At 36.3% G+C, this 23,662-nt stretch overlaps 1 protein-coding gene, 1 long non-coding RNA gene and 1 other non-coding gene across 6 annotated transcripts in view; 2 read left to right on the forward strand and 1 right to left on the reverse strand.

The window, feature by feature from the left end:
- Cadm2 (cell adhesion molecule 2) overlaps positions 1–23,662 on the reverse strand; it is a 941,141-nt gene that overhangs the window by 235,511 nt on the left and 681,968 nt on the right. The gene's annotated exons all lie outside the window — the stretch shown is intronic.
- LOC116086053 lies at positions 3,305–12,381 on the forward strand. The gene is made up of 3 exons (XR_004116794.1): positions 3,305–3,478; positions 5,336–5,486; positions 12,100–12,381. It is a non-coding gene; the product is annotated as an uncharacterized LOC116086053 (long non-coding RNA).
- Positions 9,079–9,184, forward strand: LOC116086645. The gene has a single exon (XR_004117025.1). It is a non-coding gene; the product is annotated as a U6 spliceosomal RNA (small nuclear RNA).

A 23,662-nucleotide genomic window follows, 5' to 3' on the forward strand; every position in this document is an offset into this window, starting at 1 on the left:
CCCAAGGGCTCCTCCTCCCAGGGTAACCTGCAGGCTGAAGACAGACTCACAACTCTCCTGCTGCTCCTGAAATCCAGTTTCTCCACCTCCCTTCCATCCCCCGCACCCCTCCCCCAATCTCATCCCTAGCTCTGTAACTGGAAACCTGCTGAGGTCTCCCTTTTCTGACTCTATCCATAAGGAATCACAAAAAAAAAAAACCTCCTCCAAACTCTATTCCCCCAACTCATCCAAGTATCCCAGCTTAAAGTATCCACCACCTGCAGGAATTCCAAGTTAGCACACCAGTTAAGCACGCCAGGAAAGCAGGCAACATAAGACACTGGCCAACACACTCTCCAAAAATCCAGAGAGGAAATAGAAGCTATGAAACAAAACACCAACACAGCATTCATGATAAATGACTTGGAGATATTAGGGATACAAGGACCGTACATAAAAAAGACAGTTTACAGCAAGCCTATAGTCAACATCAAATTAAATGGAAATAAACTCAAAGCAATTCCAATAAATCAGGAACAAGAGAAGGCTGTCCACTCTCTCCCTATCTACTCAACATGGTCCTTGAATTCTTAACTCTACCACTAAGACATCTGAAGAATATCAACAGGATAAAGTTGAAATGGAAAAACTCAAAGTATTGTTATCTGCAGATGAGATGATAGTATAGATAAGTGTCCCTAAATTTTCCACCACCCTTTGCTTAATCACAGACTGTTTATGAACTAAACTGACTAAAACTATGCTTCTTAAACTATGATTTTAAAAGGGTATAGTTTACAGTTGAACACTTTGAAGACATATGCCAACCCTCACACCTCTGTTTAGCAAGTGAAAATGTATTTGAAATTCAGTTTAAGGATAATGAGTGTGAACTGACTCAGTGCAGCTTCTGAGGTTCCATGGGATGTAACTCTGACCACCCCGTACTCAGTGGCATAAGCTGGTAGCTTGAAATTGACCACGGAGGGAATATTTTCACCATAGAAGTTGGCAAGCACTACAGGCTGATAATTTTCTCCACAGAGAAAGTTGTTAAATATTTACAGTGCACCACTGAAAGTCATCATTGGTGTCTCTGGTTACAACAACTGCACAGCTTTTCCACTTGGATTTTGACTCCTTTCACCCACCACCACACTAATTAAAAATTTTGAAACAGGTTTCAATTGCCCCCTCCTCCTTGTCTATTGAGGTCGAAGTGCTAGATTTTCCTAGACTGTCAAGCTTATATCAACCTACCATCAGCAGTTATAAACTTTTATATGTATTACAAATATAATTTGCTAATGCCTAGCTAAGAGAGGAACTTAAAAGGAATAATTCATATACTGAAATGTTACATTTCCTTCATATCTTGACATAGCAGACCATAGTTTTTTTTTCCTCTAGTGTTTCCATCTGTTGTAAAGAAACCTCAAGCTAACAGGGAAATAAACAGAGCCTTTTCCCCTGCTGACCTGAGTTATTTAAAAACTGTCCCACACTCCCAAGATTTGCCTTCCCTTTACTATCAAACCACAAAAATAAGCAGCACATAATCACACAAGACACAAAGTAACCAGTTCTTAAATAACGGACACTGTAATTTGGTTCTGAAGCTGTTGTGGGCCATGAGAACAAAGAAGCATGAAGAAAATATAGGAGTGGAGTTCATAGAATAGGCAGAAAAAAAAGATGCATGTTTTAACACTGATCCCCACACATGCCTGCACTCCCACAAGCAATACATTTCTAGCTTTGCTATCTCTTCAATGCCTGAGTAGAAACAATGGTTTTCTCCATCTCTTCCTGAGCTAGAGATTAAGCATAGACCACAAAAGTGCACCAGTATGCGCTGTGCATGACTGCTTCCTCTAGGAGAGCCTTAGCCACCTGAGACAGTCCTAGACAGACAGAAGGAGGATGGGCTTGGCACCTCTGAGAGGGAATAAGTAACAGTCAGGGATTTTTAAGGACATATGATCAAATTTTGGGGGCAAATTAATAATAATTTGGGATTTCTCATTATATTTCTTTTCCTAAATATAAGGAAGACTCTTTGCAAGAAACATCCAGACCTAAAAAAATAATAATGGAAAACAAAAAGAAGACAAGAGACTATGGGAACAAGCAGCTTTTCAGTAAATATGTGTCAGAATCTCTGGTTATACAATGGCCGGAAATTTAACCCTTTCATTTGAAAGTATGGTTCCATGTTCCTATATCTGCTAAATTTTTCTGTACAGTTATCTAACTCCAAAAAGGTACTGTCACTGGAGTTAAGTGGCACACATAATTTTTCAGTTTGTTTAAAAAATATTTTCTTTTCTCTCAGAAGCATAATTAAATGCAAAATATATTCCTTGTGTTGAGGTTCTTATTTATTGGTTGCAAAAAAGCACAAATGCCAGGTGGATCAGTACATGTAAAATATGCTAATTGTCGTGAAATATGAAGCCAGAAAAAAAAAAAAAAACAGAAAGAAGTAGGCTGTGCATTTTACAATGATGTGCTGTGCCGTGCATATCTTCTCTTGTTTAGCTCTTTGCTTCATGCCACTCTCAGCTCTCCCTGTCTCTCTCTTTCCTCCCTTATTTCTCTAATCTTTCTTTCCTCTCTTTTTTGTCTCTCTGTGTCTATGTCTCTTCTCTCAACTAGTTTAGGGAGTATTTAAATAAAGAATGCACATCTTACAAAGTTCAAGATCATTCATGTCGCCTAAATTAGAGTCTAAAAATACATCTAAGTGCACACACAGCGCGTTATTACTTCCACTAAATTACCAAAGGCATTCGAAACAAATAACCTTCTAATGTGAAAGTTGTGGCTCAGTAGTTGTGTGGACTGAAACACATTGCATACTAAAGCCTATTAGATGGCAAAACACAAATGTCATGAAGGCAGGTTTACAGTCCCCAAGGGAACCGCAGTGGATGCTCTATCATGTGAGACGGGAAATTGGAGGAAAAATTAAGACTGATAACTAAGTGCAAATTGGTTCTCCTTTTGGTGTAACCCTGTCTTCTTTCACATACTTACAGAGATTTTATTTGTCATCTTGTTTTCTCTTTTCTGTTTCGTTTTCTAGAGTTTAGATTTTAGAACATTTCTAAAATCTATTGGCTATACCAAATAATTTAATTTTTCTTTGAGTCTACTCCATTTTTCCCCCCTGCACTCAACTTTCCATTTAGAATAGAACACCTGGTCTCCACCTTCTGTGCCATCCCTCATCCCAGCCACGGTGGAGCATGGCCATCAGACCGTGCTGCCTGCCAGTTTCCATAGAGACAGGATGCACATTGGAGACCCATGTTCCATTACAACTGCCAGACCAAAGCCAGGAAGAGACAAAGCTGGCGGGCACTGGGTCTTGCAAGGCCAGGAAAGGTTGGAGAGGCTTTCTCTTCCTGATATCGAAGCAAAACAGTGCCAAACTGGCAGCTTCAGGAGTTACAATCCTGTAGACCAGATCCTGGGGTTCACGGTGGCCATTGTGAGCATCACACTCTGATACCAACCCAAGAAGCAGAGGCTCCAGTGTACCCAAAGCTTGGACCTCACCCCTTGTTGGCTCTGAGCTGTGACAAAAGGCTCTTTCAGATTTACAGAGGCACCGGCAGCGCAGCTCCCGAGGCACATAATCATAACTCTCCTCTAGAAACTCCGTGTCTTTCTCTTTTTCGAATGTGAGACAAGTTTTCTAGGTCATTCGTACATAGCAAACTTTAGGACTTAGGGAAAACGACGTCTCTGGTTGATCCATACAATTACTCTGACTAGGTGATCCTATAAACTATAACCTTTTTAGAGAGTACACAGAAAAGTTGTTCTGTCTGCATACAAATTTTTTCTAGCCTGTTTTATTAGTTTTATTATTCAGTACTTTCACTTAATATACATATTCTTGATTATAATTTTTTAATTTTTAGCGAGTCGTTATGGATCACTAAGAAACTTATTATATAAATGTTTTCTGTTTTCATATATAGACTATAGTTCATTGACCTATATTTTAATATCATTTGACTTTTTAAAAATTTAGTATTTTCTTTTAAAGTTACATCTAATAAAGTCAAATTTCCTTTGGAGGGAAAAAAATGAGTGTGTTATAATCATTTAAAAATTGCATTTCCTTGGCAGAAAATTCAATCAGAATCTATAGGAATAGTAAGCTTGCATACATATTTGTTTGATAAGGTAGGTCTGGGAAGGTTCATATATTAAAAAATAATAATACTGAATTTAATATATTTTAAATATCAAATACAATAGAATTTTGTACTACTAGTTATATTTTTAGAAGAGATATAAGATTTCTATATAAAAGTACAGGAAAATTATTAAATATTAAAATATTAATTTATAATATACAATTAATATACATATACATAAGATGCATCTGTACTGGCTGATTTTGTGTCAACTTGACACAGGCTGGAGTTATCACAGAGAGAGGAACTTCAGTTGAGGAAATGCCTCCATGAGATCCAGCTGTGGGGCATTTTCTCAGTGATCAAGAGGGGAGGACCCCTTGTGGGTAGTGTCATCCCTGGGCTGGAAGTCTTGGGTTCTATAAAAGAGCAGGCTGAGCAAGCCAGGGGAGGCAAGCCAGTAAGGAACATCCCTCCATGGCCTCTGCATCAGCTCCTGCTTCCTAACCTGCTTGAGTTCTAGTCCTACTTTCTTTCGGTGATGAATAGCAACATGGAAATATAAGATGAATGAACCCTTTCCTCCCCAACTTGCTTCTTGGTCATGATGTTTGTGCAGGAATAGAAACCCTGACTAAGACAACATATTAGCCAAATAAGATAAAGATAATGGGGTAAATTACAAATACAAATATACTAGGTTTTTAACCTGGCATTGTTGTTGTTTTCCTCAATTTTAAACAGAAAACAAAGTTTATTAGCTTTAATTAATTACAGCCTGAGTTTTAAGTACTAGTTATTGATTTAATTTAGCATCTATATTCAGGAGTTATTATTCTTTAGGATTGTCATATATTTTATACATTCTGAAAATATGAATACTGGCATTGCCTCTCTACTGACACTGTTTTTATTATTCTCTGTACTAAATATAAATAAGTTCACTAAAGCAATCTATTTATGTTTGAAGGAGCCTTTATATTTTCTTTTGAATATTTCTGTAAATTTTGAATTGTGAAAAAATAAAATAATAAAAAGGTATTTATAAAACATAAAATGCACATGTTTTAATGAATAATTTCAATTCATATTAAACACCTAAACTGTAACTATAATGCAGTGTTTTCTGAATATATATTTAATATTTTAGTGGAATTTTTCAATAAAATGTTCTTCAATTACATGAATTTATTAGTCAGGTCTGTGATTGATGGTGACAATGTACCTCCCAGGGACATGACTTGAATGGATCACCTAGAAATGACAGTTGTCCATTCAGAACTGTCAATGAAGAGGAAGCAGCAAAATTGAGAAAACAGATACTAAAAAGAAGTACCCAGCTGAGAAATGGTAACATTTCAACTATCATCTGCTTTCAAGAAAAAGCCAGCAATTTGAAAATAGCCTCAGGGCAAGGATGGTGCACAGCCGGTACAATTCCAGCAGCAGTTATAAGTAAAGGTCTCTAGATCAGAGCCAAAAATAAAATAAAATAAAATAATAAAAAAAATTAAAAAGGCTGGCAATTGAAGGAACTGAAAGGAAAGACACACCACAAAGGGAAACAAAACCCAGTGAGGTTGATGCCTATTGAGAGGCAGCTGGGCATAGTCCAGAGTGAGCCTGGAAGGATGGCCAAGCCAGACCACACGGATATTTTCATGTTATAAGGATCTCACCTTTACTCACTAAGCTACTTGTATGCAGTGGAAAGTTATAAAGAGAAGTCGCTTGATTCACTTACATTCCCCCGAAACAGATTTTCTGCTTAATATTAACTCGGTATCAAAGCACTTGGTGGTGCGCGCAAACCATTGGGAAAGTTGAACACAATGTCAAGAACTTTGTTGAATTACATCAGAGAGTTTATTAGAGGTTTGTAAAGGTAACAAGTCTTCATTTGATTGCAGTTGTTGTTGTTTTGATTCATATGGTTGATAACTTCCTGGTAAAGCTTAGCTGGGTTTCACTAAAACACCTTGTCTCTCATATGCCCACATTCCCTCCCCTTTGACAGAGAAGTGCTCATTTCCACTCTAAATGCCTGGATGTTTTAGTTTTCTTTTTTTTCTTTTTACCAACAATGATGAGTTTTCACTTTATTGCCCATTTTTATTTATTTGCAATACATTTTTGGTGTGGATGTGCATATACCACAGTTCAAGTTTGAAGCCCGAATGCAACTTGCAGCAGTCAGTGTTGTCCACCTGTCCTGTGGGTTCCAGGGATTGAGGTTAAGTTTGAGGGAATAAAAGCTTTAAACAACAAAAAAGGTAAGCACCTTTATTGACTAAACTAACCTTCCAGTAGTTTTAAAGGTTGCATCAGTTATTAGGAAGAAAGAAAAATAGTTATTTTAATTTTATATTTAAAAGAGTTTTCTTTGGAGCCGGGCGGTGGTGGCGCACGTCTTTAATCGCAGCACTTGGGAGGCAGAGGCAGGCGGATTTCTGAGTTCGAGGCCAGTCTGGTCTACAGAGTGAGTTCCAGAACAGCCAGGGCTACACAGAGAAACCCTGTCTCAAAAAAAAAAAGTTTTCTTCGTTCAGAATTTTTCTGCTAGTGGCTAAACATAATAGCCATGCAGATGAATAATGTTTTCCTAAAAATAAAAAATAGAAAATAGAAAAAAATTTTTTGATTTTTCTCTTTATCATATCCTTCTACAAACAATTCATTTTTTTGAATAATATAATATAAATACCTTCTAAGTGTAGAATTTTAGTCCTTAAGGTAATAGCTGGCATAAATTATTGATGGAAATTTATTGATTAAAAATTATCAATTAAGAAATTATACATATACCTTACCTCTCATTTCCTGATATGCATACAGACAATTGTGTCTTATAGCCATGGGCACACTATACTAAATACATAAACATTGTGTTGAGATGATATCACTTTAAGTATTTAAAGTGGAGATCAATATGCTGTATCATACGAATCAACAGAATATTCCCTGGGGAACAATCTCCCTTTTGAAAAAAATGTGTAATAACACAGTGGCTAATGGGATGTGTTTTTCGCTGTTTGATCATTTCTGAATGCACAAAGATTTCATTAATGTTGATTTCGCCCATCTTGTCCATGTTTACATGCTTTGATGTACAAGCCCTTTGTAGTGCCATATTAGATCTAGGGGAACATTACCCTGCTAGAGCAAGTGCAAAAGGATGTGGGAAAAATTTAAAGTGAAAGTTGATACTTTGTATCGAAAACCGGATGCAAGAATTATACTTTTGATGATAGAAAAAAAGCTAAAGAATACCAGTACCTGTATTCATGGCCATTATCACATCTTGATTTGGTTAGTTAATTATAAGAGAGTGAAATGTTTATGTTAATTAATGAAATAGATATTACTAAATATTAAGATACTCCGCAACCTTCTGATTCCTCAATTTTAAAAGTTGAATTTTAGACAGTAATAGTTAGATGGGAGCCAGGCAAAAGGCATGTGTTTTAAGACTGGCAAACAGTAAGACTGGAAGGAAAGCAGTTCCAACTGATACTGGCCCTTACTCTGCACTCAGAAATTCATTTTAGCTGTATATTGCATCAAAAATAACTAGAAACCAGGGTGGTTTTGAGGTACTGTATTAAGTTCCCAAGTGTCAATCTTGACATCATGTATTGAAAAGTGAAGTGTCAGGATTGATTAGAAGCTGTACCAGAAAATGGATCATTAAACCAGGCTGTATGATTTAACAAGTGACATATAAAACCTACAGGAAGTAGGAGGCTTCCTGGAGCTGTTGATGCCTGATGTTGAGTAGCTGAGGTAATCCAGCCCTATTGGATGCCAAACCAGTCTACTTTGGGGTGATGTAGAACTGCACACATTTAAAAACATTTCAGACAACCACAGCATAGCTCATGGCTTATTGAAATCCATTATTTATTAACTTCCTTAAGTTTTAGGTGAGCCTAGTGGTAGATAAGCTTGGTGTACTCCTTGGCCATTGCTGTACGTATAAAGCCAAGAATTGGGCTGATGTTAATTATTAGCATAATGGACACTGAAGTTTCTTTATATCTTAGAGAGAGAGAGAGACCAACCAAACAGCAGCAACAACAACAACAACAACAACAACAACAAACCTTTCAACATCTGCATACTTTATTAGCAGAAACATTGCCTCTTCTAAGCTTAATAAAAAAGTTTATTCATGCACAACATTGTTCTGATTTGTCTTGCTTTTCTTCTTTGTCAGATAAGAGGATCAAAATATGTTTGGAAAACAAACGTGAATTCCACATCTAATCTGCAGAAAAACAGAGGACGTTTCTTTTAAAAAGTACATGCCTGTTTAGATGTAAATATGAATATTTCTGCTAGTTTAATAAGGGGATGGATGAGAGATTATTGGTCCATAGATGGTAGATTTTTGTTTGTCTCTAAATTGAAATGTCATATTCATTAGAGTTGTGATGGTTGGAATGAGAATTTCCTCATAGGCTCTTCTATTAAATGCTTAGTGGCCAGGGAGTGTAATTGTTGGAGAAAATTAGGAACTGTGGTCTTGTAGGAGTAAGTGTGGTTTCGGGGGAAGTAGGTGCGGTCTTGGTGAAGGAGGTGTGATCTTAGTGGAGGAGGTGTGTACCGAGAGTGGGTTTTGGGCTTCTAAAGTTCGTGCCAGTCCATTTTCAGTCTCTCCCTCTCCCTGTTGTTCTACCTCCTCTCCCACTCCCCCTCCATCCCCCCCACCGTGTGTGTGTGTGTGTGTGTGTGTGTGTGTGTGTGCTGTGTGTGTCTGTCATCTCTCTGAAGAGCAGAATGTAAAGTTTTCAGCTACTACTGTAACATCATGCCTGTCTGTTTCTCATCACAATCATGGAATAAATCTCCAAAACTCTAAGCAAGCCTCCAGTTAAACACTTTCTTTTATAAGAGTTATCGTGGACACGCTGTCTCTTCACAGCAGTAGGACAATAACTAAGTGCTTGCTTTGGCAGCACATATACTAAAATTGGAACAATACAGAGAAGATTAGCATGGCTCCTGCGCAAGGATACACGCAAATTCGTGAAGTGTTCCATATTTAAAAAACAAAACAAAACAAAACAAAACAAAAAAACAGTAACTAAGACAGTAGCTAACACATATTGATCAAATTAAAACATGTAGATTTTCAAGTTAATGCATTAGAAAAACTATATTACAATAATTTCAACTAAATTGTCACCTATGGAAATCTCTCAAGGAAATTCTACTGATGTACACAAACAGAAAAGTTAAAATGTAGTCCTACTTCAACCAGATGATAATGTTCCTACTAGACACCACATGGTAGCAAATAAAAATCCTGATGTCAGATATTGATTACTTCCTTTAAAGATATTTGATATTAAAGTACCGTACCTCCTGCCTCAAACACACACTATAGGCTATTAGCAGTGGTTAACCTTCAGGTATAGTGCTTATCCTTGTGAGTTCAAGGCCAGTCAGGACTACATGTGATTTTCAGGATAGAAAGAGATTCATAGAGAGGCCTTGTCTCAAAGCAAATGGACAAACAAACAACAAAGCAGCAGGCCCTGTTCCTGAGGATACCCCATACTGACTCTTGTAACATCAAAACATCAGACTGATACTACTTGGAAACTGCAACCCTTGATTAGCTTGGATAGTGCAGGTGGTTGCTATTTGAGCTACCACAGTTGAAAAGCAATCTTCAGCCTTATCAAGTTGTGAACCTTGTGATCTGCAATAACCAACGGCCTGGGAAGACATGTCCTCTTGTACAATTCAGGAACAAACATCACAGAAGTCATCAACCACTTTCTGACTGGATTGAAGGCCTACTCAAAAGATGAAACCCATATTCAGCACCATTACAGAAACCTATGCTTAGACACATTTTTATTCCTCAAGGAAATCCATCAGCTATTATTCTTCAAAACACACATGGTATTAAATGGACTTCTAATGACTTGGTGTTTTATCCATACACAATACATATCTCCACCTTTATTAGAACAGGTCTTATTTGCAATAAATGGTAATTAATACAGATAGCTACAACTGTCCAAGGCATAGAGAATATGAAATTGCTGAGTGTTCAGCCCCAAATACAACATAAGTACTACATGTCCCTGAAAGGTTCAGGCATCATTGCAGAAGAGATAGCAAAAGAAGTGGAAGAGCCAGAAGTTATAGATAACAGCAAGGAAACGTCTTTTTGACATAACAAGGACGCTGCACATATGAAGTCATAGTGCTTGAAACAGTAGGCACTAGACCTCCACAAGGTGAAGCCAGGCTGAATCACATCACGGAACAGGGAGTTCTGCCTGAAGTTTCACTATTAAGAAAGGAGTTACTGGCAATTAATAGTAAGTAGTTAAGAGTCGGTTTTCTATATGAGTATAGCCTTGGTAAGTGGACGACCATACCAAGAATACTTGTGCAGCATCATTCAGACTTGCATTTAAAATAAAATCACATAGTTTGGTGGATAGGGGAGAAGGAGTGGACATAGGAGGATTTTAGTGGGAGAAAAGTTATCAAAACATACGAAATTCTCAAACAATCAGTAAAAATACACTTTAAAGTAAAATCTAATAAAAGATCCATCTTACTGTTTCCAATTTTTTCTTGTTTTTAACTTTTTAAAATATACAATATATAGTTTCTTCTAGTTTATAACTTTTAAAACTGCATCCTATATATTTTCAAATATCTTTTTGTTGTTTCTTTAAAATTAAGTATTGAAAAAGATGCATTTTCCAATTGCAGTAACTGAATGGGATATTTAGAATGATCCAAAAGGGGTTCTTTCCTAGTGTGCAGACCCTGGCAGAAGACTCTCACAGAAAATGACCAACTCTTTGTGTTAAAAATCAATAATTGCCTGGGGAGATGGCCCAGTGAGTAAAACGCTTGTCATATAAGTCAGAGTTCCTGAGTTCAGATCCACAGCATGACATAAAAGATGTGCCTAGGGATGCAGCCCAGGAACACTAGGATGGAGAATGGCAAGGTCTCACTGGCCAGATAGTTTAGCTAAATAGGAAAACTCCAGGGCCGAGTGAAAGTTCCTGCCTCAAAAACTAAGATGGGATATGTTAGAAGACAAATAACATACAACTCTTGCCTGTACATGTGCATGCCAGGTCAGGCAAATATGCATCCATGGCCATGCTTGGGTCTACACATATAGACACAAATACAATAAATAAATTTAAATAATTAAAGCTCAGTAATGGTAATAAATGGTAAATCTTATTTTTGTTGCTATAATGTCTGATTTCACTATTGAAAACATCTGCCAGCTAATATGAAAGTGGTCTACTAAAAGGCAGTAGATTTTATGGAAAAGTATCCTACAGTTTCATAAAATCATAAATTACAGAAAATGTATCTTATGGCACCATTATGAATTTTGGAGTCATAGGAATATACTCTACTTCTTCCAGAGATTTTTCATTCCCATAACTTAGCTGTGGGTTACAGGAGAAATTTCACTGCAGGTAAAGCAGAATTTTCCCAAACAGAATTTGGATGTAGATAAATAGCACATTTATGAATTAATGGAAAAAGTGGTACATGTATTTCTGACAAAATAAACAATGACTTACTAATGATGTTTAAGAGTAAACACAAGCACATATACAAATTCACAGGATCAATCAATAATCAGAATAATACCATTAACTAGATAATAAACTGCCATTCAGTAGAATTGGAATTTTGCTGTTATTAAGCTCATGAAGCATAATGTCCTGACATAATACTTACTTAATGAATGAATTCTTGACATGTAATGTACAGTCTTGCCTTTTAAAAATTAGATTGTATAGCCTCGGAGCACAGGAAATACTGACTCATATGGCAGGGTCGATAAGCATCAAATGTCCCTGCAGACTTGGGCTAGCAAGCTGCTTGTGAATCCAGCAGATGTTTCTACTGTCTGGGCCAATAGGAACCTTATGGACCCTTTTCCTTCATTTTCTCCCAGGAGCAAATGTTGACACAGCAGAAATTTGGATGCATGCCAAATGAGAAACAGAAGGGTCGATGAAAAAGTAGGGTACGCTCTTTTCCATAGTGGTCATCAGTGGTTTGAATTGACTATTAAGCCATTTTTAATGGTTTATATTTGTGCATTTGCTACTTCATTTACCAAATTTGTATAATTTCTGTCCTTTTTTGATAGCACTTATCCAAGCTTTATAAAGCCAAACTTTGAATACAGTAGTTGTTTCAAAATATAAACAAGCAAAAATGTTGAGTATATAAAATAAGAAAACAGTTTACTTACGGTATTTTTCTCATAAAAATAAAAAAAATGTCCCTAACCATTCATTTGTAGTGAATATATCAAGACATGATATACACTTCATTAATGTAATATTATTAGACCCAGAATTTTGTAAATCTGGAAAATTTTTTAGAAATAAATTTAGTCATCTCCCATTACTAAATAGTATTTGTATTCAGTTGAAATTAAACATATTTTCTGAGAAATAAATTTGACTAATTAAATTTGGCAATTTCTCACCTGTCCTCCACTTTCTTGCTCTCAAATACACTGCTAAAGAGAATGTTCACTGATTGTACAAGATTTGTGCTAATCATCTATATCCAAGTTCTGTTTGTGAAAATTCTGTTTCCCACAGCAAGATTTCTCCTCTAACCCACAGCTAACTTATGGGAAAGAAAAACATCTAGAAGAGATGGAGTGTGTTCCTAAGACTCTGAAATTCATAATGGAACCATTGATATATATTCTGTTAACAAAGAAAAAACAGGTGACATAGGGAATCAAACCAACTTCAACAAATTTGTTTGTTAAATCTTCATTTCTTCTAACATCATTTGTTGCATAACTACCATGAGCCAGGCATATTCAATTCAAAAGCAAAGAAACAGTCTACCCCTAAGCTTGCCATTGCAGTATGATCATTAGTAGAAGCTATTTTAATAAGGTTAACACTAACAGTGCTCTATAACAACATTAACCGTGTTCAGTCAATTTCAAAACCTCAGTAAGTGTCTGCTGGGCTGAAGCCTGTTTTTCATTTGTTTCCATGATTACTTTGGAAAAGGAATGTTGTTTGAGCAAAGGAGCAGAGCAGAAGTGGCTAAGAATTGCTGGCAGTACCTGCAACATGTTATGCTCATAACATTTGTGGAGAGTGTGGAGAAAAGACACTCACTCATATTAATTTTGAATGCCAAAATTCTTGTAGTTTTTCCTTCCATGCATTCTAATTTCCAGAAACTCAATTGTAAACCTTCAAAGACCACATGTACATCGCTGATCTTTTTGAGTAGAGACAGAAATTTCTGGCCAGAATACCAGAAATCATGGCTATAGAAACATAGAAGCACAATACAGATTCAATTTCCATGAGAGTATTCTTAGCAAACGTTACTCTTTGGTTAAAGGATCAAGTTGGTGGTATTTTGCTTTTTTCAGTAAAATGCATTATTCATAATTATAAAATAATGAGGAAAATCCCCTTAGAAATAGAGGATTTTGTATGCTATATTTTATAAAGGAAATTATGTGCGAGACTTTCTGAAGAGTTATAATGTTAGGCAATAGATAAAATACAATTATTAACAGTTGGTCCTCAACTAGCTCATGACCTTGTGCATAGAAAATAAAAATACTATACCAGACAAAATAAGAGTAGATTATAGAGGGTAAATGAATAATTTGCTTTATGTCTAATTACTAGTGTAATAAACATAATTCATATTTAGTAAAGCAAAGTTACTTCATACTAATGATAGTTTTGAGCTGAAAAACAGCAGACTAGTATGGCGTAAGGAATGACAAATGAGCAGGAAATTGTCAAGAATAATCCTGCCAAGAATATTCCAGGCAGATGATGGTTTGGATGCTGATATCACTAAATAGGATATGAATGTAGGTCTGGAGAGGTGGCTCAGTGCTTAAGAGCACTGACTGCTGTTCCAGAGGTCTTGAGTTCAATTCCCAGCAACCACTTGGTGGTTCACAACCATCTGATGCCCACTTCAGGTGTGTCTTTGCATTTCTCCTTCTCTGACATGCAGTTGTGACTCACTACAGTGCTCAGCTTGTCTATTCTCCCTACTACTTCAGTGATCCGTTGTCAGCCTTCTGGTTAGTGGATCTTTGTTTGAGGAATGGCTGATCTTCAACTAGGGTAACAGAGTGTGATATATTTGCAGTTGTTCGAGTAGCCAAAATAAGTCCCACCTTAAAGACTGAAGTCTGTAATAAAGGGACTAATTATGAGAAAAAAAATTTAAGAATATAGGAACAAAGTAGCTGACATTGAATAGGTCTCAATTACTTGATAAAGATTGATAAATATACCCTGAAGCAAGGAAATGTAAAAGATTTTTTATAGTGTATATGTCGCAGAAAAATAAAAGTTTACAAAAAATTTCAAAATATATCCTAGTGAACTAAGCAAACTGTGATGACTTTGGACTTTGTTGCAGGTGGATTAGTAGAGCAAAAAAAAAAAAAAAAAAAAAAAAAAAAAAACTCAGAAAATTGTTCATCTTAAGGGGCTGCAAATCCTTTAGCTCCTTGGGTCCTTTCTCTAGCTCCTTCATTGGGGACCCTGTACTCAGTCCAATGGATGGCTGTGAGCCTCTACTTCTGTATTAGTTGGGCATTGGCGAACAATAATATGAACTAACATGTATCCTCAGATCTCCTAGGGACTAAACCACCAACTAAAGAGTACATATGATGGGACTAATGGCTCCAGCCACATATGTATAGCAGAGGATGGCCTAATTGGTTATCAATGGGAGGAGAGGCCCTTGGCCCTGTGAATTTTCTATCCCCAGTGTAGGGGAATGCCAGGGCCAGTAAGCAGGAGAGGGTGGGTTAGTGAGCAGGAAGAGTAGGGAAGGAACAGGGGTTTGTTTTTGTTTTTTTATTTTATTTTATTTTATTTTTTTTTTTTTGTAGGGTAACCTGCGAAAGGAGATATTGTATAACATGTAAATAAAGAAAACATCTAATAAAAAAATCAGAATGTAATATTTTAAGAAGAAAATGGGAAATCATCAGATATATATTTTATGTGTAACTAACACTTTTCAAAAACTTTATCAACTGAGGAATGTTTGACTAAAAGAAAGAGAGATTGTATTTTAAGGTCCTGTTTTCATAGATCTCAAAACTGATAATGCTCCCATGACTTCAGTTTGACCTTCTGTGGTCTATGAACAATGTTTCCATCAATGTTTTCTTTGCTCTATAAGTAGAGTGGAGATGTAGAGTGAGATTAAAATCCACAGTGATGGACACTTCTCTGGAAGCAATGTATAGCAGATGAGCTAAGTTGGTATCAGCCTGCCATAGCACATTCTTCTCCAGGGAAGAGTGTTGAACTCAGGACCACGCCCTTATTGTTCTGATGACATCATTAACAAAACAAAAGTAAATTAATCAAAAAGCAAGGAATTGTGAGAGTGTATTGCTCAGCTTCAGTTGAAGATTTTTCAATTACATAATCTCCATTCTTTGCTTTTAGAGAGGGTGTATTCTCTTCAAGCATCTAGATAACCCTTACCCCGACATTGACATTTTCACAACTTAAGGTCTGTGGAAATGGAAGAAGCACCCTTTTTCTGACGTGTCGATAAAATGTCACTGCACTATTACATAGGACTTATGTAACACCAGTCCAAATATTGTAAGTCCTGCTTACTATTCTCATTGGTAAATGAACCAAATAAACAACTAAGCAATTCTAACAGTGAAGAAAGAAAAAGCTCTTCAGCTTCCCCTTGATGAATGATCCTGCAAATATGCAACTAATGTTTGATTTTTGATCCACCCGAGGAAAAAACCTTATCTCTAAGGTATGCGACCAATACAGAGCGAAGAGAAGGTGGTCAGATTAGCAATGTGGAGAATGAGGCAAGGCATGATTATTGCTGAGTGTAGCTTTACCAGTTAAAGATCAGTTAAAGCACACACCATTGACTGGATTGTGGGCTGCAGTAGGTGTTGCACTGACTGCACAGTAGTATCAATTAATTAAATCAGAAAAATGTTATCCACCCTGTGACCAAAAGGTTGACCCCTAAAACTTACAACCACAAAACTGTTCAAGCATCTTGATTATCATACTTAAAATAATTTTATATGTGATACCTAGGTGGGAATAAAATGTTATACTCAAATTTAATATCGATTAAATATAGGATTTGTTATGTACTTGTATTGTTTTTGAAATAGTTTCTTTGTGACAATGTACTGGAGATAAAACACTTGAAAAAGGATAGATTTCTTCTGCAACCCAGAGTCTCAGCTGTCAGGCTATGGCAACCGGCAGGCCCCTCTGCACCATAAGTGCCAGACAGGGAGCAGAGGGAAGGAATTCTCACTCTTTTTTTCTCTCCTCCCTACCCTTTATTTCTCTAGAACCCAGTGGGATGCTGCTGCACTCATTTGGTGTAACTCTCTCCCTGCCCGGCTAATCCTCTCTGCAGGTGTCCTCAAAGACACACCCAGAGGTCTCTGTACAGATCTCCCACATTCTTCACAAAGCTGATTTAGTTGATAATCAAGGTTAACTATCTTAGCCCACTTGTGATGGAAGTAAGCAAGTCTTATCCCATGCACTTGACACAGAGGATTTCTTTCTTTCTTTCTCTCTTTCTTTCTTTCTTTCTTTCTTTCTTTCTTTCTTTCTTTCTTTCTTTCTTTCTTTGCTTCTTCCTTCCTTTCTTTCTTTCTTTCTTTTTTTCCAGTGGATCATTCTTTTATGCAGTCAAGGAGAACAAGTGTTAAATGTGTGGGCTTGCTGTGAGGTGGGTGGGAATCCTGGCACTTGCATTCATTGACACTAGCTTTGAGTTTATATCAATGCTTTGGTACATAAGCTGACATTCTTTTCTCTTATTTATTTACATTTCAAATGTTATCTCCTTTCCCGGTTTCCCCTCTACCAACCCCCATCACATTCCCCCTTACCCTGCTTCTTTGAGGGGTGTTCACCCATCCACCTACCCACGCCTGCCTCACTGCCCTAGCATTCCTCTACACTGGGGCGTATTTCTTGTTTCACTGCTGTTAGCCAAGAGCTCATTGTGAGTTATATATGAATAAAACGCACGAATAATGGATGCTTAGAAAGCATTTGAAAGCTTCTCGTCAGATAGGAAGACAGGAAAATAAAAATGTTACTAGGGATCAAAGTAGCCTTAAGGGGAAGAGTGGGAATAAGTGACGATTTAGCATAGCCACAAGAGTAACTGACTATAAACAGTGAAAGCATCTCTAACATCAATAACTATTCATATTTAGAGCAGCATACATATACATGTACCAACATGTCAACATTTTTATCAACAGGAAAAATACAAGAAAATTTAAAATGCCAAGATACTGTGAATGCACTTATAACTGTGCTCTTCTTTTCAAAATTTTCTTCATGTTACCATTATTTTAGGCAAAAGTAAAATCAGACACATATGTATGGGTATCAACTTTCTTTGTTCTCACACAGATATCAGTACAGAATATTATAGTCAGGTAGTAAAGAGAATAAAGGCATGTACTTATATATACCTCCCTCAACAATGTATATGTAAATGAGGTAGTGTGATAGCCATGAATTCATCTTTCAGTTTGAAGTTTGCTTCAGGAAGATTGGTGGTCATCTCTGATGGTTCAGAGCGGTTTCTATTTCTGTAATAACCTGATACACTTAAGTACTTTCTTTCTGTAACTTATTTCTTTCAATTTGAGAGAAGAACTTAGTGGAAATTGAGATAATGCACTTCTTCTAAAAGATGTATAATGTGGGAAAACTCTTTACAAATGGAATTTGCTTTAATTTAGGCATATCAGGAAAAATAGCAAAAAATAATAGCAGAAGATTATAGGGAAAGGTGCAAGAAGAACTAACTAAACATGAGCTGAAGTATTAAAATATATTCAAGACCAATAGATATATTAAAAATGTCATAAGAAAAATTGTATACATAATGTACTTATAAGAATGATAATTTTGAAATAGAAAATGATACATTTGCATGAATATATGACAAAAAAGAAGCATGCACACTCAATATTTTGGAAAAGTAATAAATAATGAATTTGAGATATTTTTAAAAAAATGTGAGTGGATAATATCTCACATTTTTGATACTAGAGGGTAAAGTAAGAAATGTATTAAATTGTTGTCAATGTAACTTCTATTTCCTCAGAAGAAAGAGTGAGATGGGGACCATAGCCAAGCTGTACAAATTTCTGGTTTGAGTAGAGCCCAGAGTGGTTCGATTGCTGTACTAACTATCCCTGGGGCTAGGCCTGAAAGCTTCTAGCCACCATACAGTCTAATCTAAGCCTACAGTGTTTCAACCTCTGAGACTTACTCCTGAATAAGCTCACTCTAGTTCTTTCTAGCCTCTGGCTGCCACACGCCCACTCGTCTACTCCAGTTACACCCACAATATCTAGGGTGGGGGGTGTAAAAGCCTGATTAAGGATAAGAGGTGTTATGGCTCCAAAAGGAGTGCTGTGCCTCCTAGATATTCAGACAGTCACTGGCATCTCCTAACTCAGATGTGTTCCAGATTAGTCTTTCCAATGGTCAACATGCCTTCTTATTTAAGCATAAAGGTACCCCAAGAAATGATTCGTAAATGGTTAAGATTAGACATTGTCTCCTGGCCAGCAAGTCGTTCCAACCTATCCTAATTTAATTTCAAGCTGTCCTTAGCTTGGAATTTCTCACAAGGACTCTGCCTTATCAGATAGAATGTCCTCAGAGTTAGCAACAGAGGTCAGGCACCATTGCTTACTGTTAGCATAGTTACAATTCTCAGGGCAGTCCCACAGAAGAAAGAACTGTTTTACATACTAGAGAGTAATCAGGAGGGCTTCCCTCACTTAAGGGCATTAGCAGGAACTGCTAGAATGGTACTTCCTGGTGCTTGCCTTTAGCAGATCCAGAGAATTAGCATAGGAGTACCAAAATAGCCCCACCAGGGAGGGCACCACTGCTCTTCTGCCTGCTTCACACCTGGATACCTGATCCTATCGACCTTGATGTGGTGTCACTTGCCTACTTGACTTCAGTCTTCCTCTCTGATCCTATTGACCTCGCCCATCTACATGACTCTTATCATTTGTCCTGTTTTCTGTATACTATATAAGCCTGGATTTCACTTTGTGCATTGGACTCATGCTGGGACTCGCACTCTGACTAGAACTAGAACTTAGATGGACTAGGACTTAGATTCATGCAGTCCACAGTCCCCCAGGCCCAGAGCGCTGGGGGGGGGGCCTGGGGGGGTGCAGCACCAGTCCAGAGGAAATGGCTGCTGCTTTAGACCCAGTGTGTTTCGGGTGGCCTCAGATGTACCTTAACTGTTGAGCTGCTAGATTTATCATTTCTCTTTTGCAATGACTGTAAAAGTCTGATGCCATTTTTAAGAAATACATTCAGATCCTATACTTCATGTGTTGTCTCTGGCATCAATTCTTCGCCTACGGCTCGTCGACCTGACTAGGACTCCCGTTTCTCCCGCGGGTTGAGGGAGGACCAGATCGTCCAGCCTGCGGCATCTGGCTAGTTGGTTCAATTTAGCTGTTCTGGCTCAAACTCTTCTCCACGTTGACCAATTTATTCCAGATTCTCTCAGCTTCCGACTGAATTGCTCTGCTCAGCTTCAAACTAACTCTGGAAATTTTTTTCTAATCTTCTGGCTGCTTCTTAGTCTCTGGACTCACCTGCCTCTGCTGACCTGCCCTGAACTACATGAACTCATGAACAAACTCAGCTTCACTGAACTGCACTCATTGTCCTGACTCCCAACTGACTGACTTTCTCTCTGTGCATTGCTCTTAAATAGCTTCTGTTTAGCATATTCTATCTTTGACACATTCTGTCAAGTCTTTCTCTAAATCATCACTCTGTCTGCCCTTCAATTAGATGTCGCTTTCAAACATGGCTGCTTCTTTCTACAAGCTAATTTCACCTTGAGGGTAAGTACTATGGGGATATCTGTATTCCAGCCAAAGAAATTAAAGGTATGGGGCATATTTGCATTCCAGCTGGATCACAGAGACATAGGTCATCTGATGTGATGATCTCTTGCCAGAGCAGCCATACTGCTGTATTAACATTCTTCTACAAACTGTGACTCAAAGATTATCTTCAAGAAATTCATAGTAGAACTTAGTAGAACTTTCTCACATGTCAAAAACCTATTCTATTTCTCCAATCATATAAAACTAAAGTTGTACAAAAGTCAATTTTCCTTTCCCTTTTGGGAACCTTTGGTTATACAGTGATAATCATGTAACTGGGAAATGGAAACAAAATTTAGGATTAAATTCTAACATCTAGGAGTTACTAGAAAGCAATTATTTCATGAGAGATATGCTACCATCCTTTAATAACATAAGAGTTCTCTGGTGCATAAAATGTATTTAATTGCATTGAGTAGCAATAGTGACCTCTTGGTATACATTTTGTTTATCCATGACATATATATATATATATATATATATATATATATATATATACAAGTATGTCATAAATATAAATAGCTGAAACATAAATAGCTAAGGGTAGAGATGAGAGTTATATTAATCTTATTTTATATTGAAATATTTTGCTAAAATTCATCTTATGCTGTATGTTACTTATGACAAACGTCACTACAGATATAGAGTTCTAAAATTATATTTAAATTAAAATGATAATTTGATTTCAGTCATATACATTTAAATCATAAATAGTACTCCTGCCTCCATCTATCTCTCTTTTTCTCCTGCTCTCTCTTCCATCTAGACCTTTCCACATTTCCTTAAGGTTTGAATATCTTGCTTTTTCACACTAAAGTTACATGTCTACTAAGACTCTTCTGTCATTACAAGTCAAGGATGCATTTATCAATCATAGTTTTTCTCAATAAACAAAGGTCAGGTTAAGCATAAGATGTGATTTATTTTACCCATTTTTAGCTTTTCATTATCTATAATTTTATTTTACTGGATAGTTATGATGAAAAAAAGAAGTACAATTTTACCCTACAAAATGCTTGTGGATTTTCATTAAACACACAAGAAGGGGATTTCGAGACTTTTTAATTGCTGAAATAGAAGCATCTGGCACGGATATTGATATGTGCATTAAAGTAATTTTCTAGATCACTGAATTCATGTTAGAAATGGTTTCTTGTACTAAGTGTATATTTCTTCTTTGGCTCTAAAAATCTTTTAATAAAAATCATCTACTTTTTATATTACTGAATTATTTTAAAGGTAATTTAGTACCTAATAACATGTATCCATGGATGGATTTATCTGAATAGCAACTGTGTGTTGGAGCATGGTTTTCTCATAAAGGAGAGCATAATTCGCTTTGCATGTCAGTGAATGCGCTTATTTTATCAGATTGCATGAAGCTGAAATAATAGAAGATCAATCTCTTGTGCTCTTGTAAAACACAAAGGCAATGAGTGTAGCACCAGATCTATTTGTTAGGCCTGAATTTGAAGGATACAAAGATATGTAGGTATCAACAAATATTATCAACAAATATTATCAGCAAATATGAAATGCAAATTGTATGATCCTGATGGAGAATAATGAAGTCATTTTGAAGACAATGCTACATTTCTTGGCTATATTGCTACAACAAGGATAGCAAAATATGTTGACTGCTAGTGAAAATTTCTTGAATCATATATCTTTAATATCTGAAATATATATATACAATATTAATTTCTATATTTATAAAACCAGAGAAGACAGTAGTAATGTGAAAGTACTATTCAGTTGCTCAAGCTTATAAAATTAGAATAAATAAAATTGTTTCAATGAAATGTACAACATATTAAGCTTTGCAATGATTATAAACTTTACAAAACTAGACAATTGTATGTAGTTTTAAAGAAAAGGTTTCATACAATTGTTCAATGCAGATGATCAATATGGCTTCCCAGGCTCATTAAACATTAATTTTCCTGTTTTCAGTTTTATCTACATCACACCACATTTTTTTGATATAATTTAAAAATCACATTAATGTGTTTTAGTGAAGGACTGATCTATATTTCACAGATGAGTATGTGCATACACAAATGCTAGAACACAACTAAGTTATCAATATTTAATCTTACATATGGCTATGTAATATGTGCTATGTGGTAATGTTGTGTAATTGTTTTCTCCAAGATTGAAACATCTATCCTACAGAAAACTCCTTATCCTGGAAGGTAAATAACTCAACCTAGCTTCAACAAGTCCCTAAAACTGACCAAATTCACTAGAGCCCTCCCTGCCAGAATAAGCAAAACACAATGAAAGTCCCCTCTTCAGATAGAAAGAAACTCAACTACAGAGAAGAGTCTCAGGAGAAAAGATTCAAAGACTCCTGAGATCAAAACAACTAGACCAATTGAGACACCTAGAAAGGACATTCTTCAACTGTTGAACTTCACACAGGCTGTTCACTGTGCTCTAGTTTTTCATCTGTGGAAGCTGGTGCCTGTGCTGATGTGGGCTTTTGTGATGCTGCTGTCTTGGCATCATTTGTATCCATGCAAGTAATCTCTCATCCATATTTCCATAAGTAACACCAATAAAACCCATTTGTTCGGCAAACTGGAATTTGGTGGCATCCATACTTGGGTCTGCTATAGGTTCCCTACCTGGAGTGGGTAGAAGCTTGTGTTACATCTGCCCAGAGAAAGTTTTATCACACAACAAGTAAATGGTTTAAGAGTGAGCTTATTAAACTTACCTTCATTCTCTTTGTTTCTATCTGCTTCTAATAGTGTCTGAGACACACAAACGCTTTTGTCAATACATTTTATATATATAACACAAAATACAATATTACACCAGCTTACAAAGGCTCAGTGCATTTACTATTTCTTTTGATAAGACAAAAAAGTCATTTCTTGATTTGTGACATTTTTGGTTCAACATAGGAAGAAATGGGAGAAATTCTAGCAATGCTTTCTGATCTCTGAGAAAATATTCCTAGGAAAGATAAAAATCCATTTCTTAGTCATTGCAGAATGAACCATCTAAAAAATGTCAAGTTATTTTTGGGAAAAAAATGGTTTCTGTGAATATGTTGCAATAATCTATCATGTTCTCTATCATTCCTCTACAAATACTTTATTGCAATTAAAATGTTTTCTTTGTTTAATTTTATCTAAAGGTTATCAGCAATTTTGCAAAATATTTCCATTATATTTACTCATTATTCAAAATGTATGCATGAAGGTGAACAATGAAAAATTGAGAAAAAGTAAAAAATGATAACATGTGTATCATATGATGTATCTGTATTTTTATTGAACAATGTATGATATTTCAAAAGCAAGCGAGGTTTATTGCCCCCAAATATTACAGAAATACTGAATTCAAAAAATTTCTTGAAAACCTGTTATATTCATTCCAACTCTTTTTAGTATATGTACTTTCTGTTATTGCATCCTTATGAACAGTAATTTTCATGTGACACTGCCACGCACACTTGCGTGATGGCGGTATTTGAGGCGAAAACTTCAAGGAAAGTCAGCCTCCT

Source organism: Mastomys coucha, unplaced genomic scaffold (assembly GCF_008632895.1).
Source record: "Mastomys coucha isolate ucsf_1 unplaced genomic scaffold, UCSF_Mcou_1 pScaffold12, whole genome shotgun sequence".
NCBI classification, from domain to species: domain Eukaryota; kingdom Metazoa; phylum Chordata; class Mammalia; order Rodentia; family Muridae; genus Mastomys; species Mastomys coucha.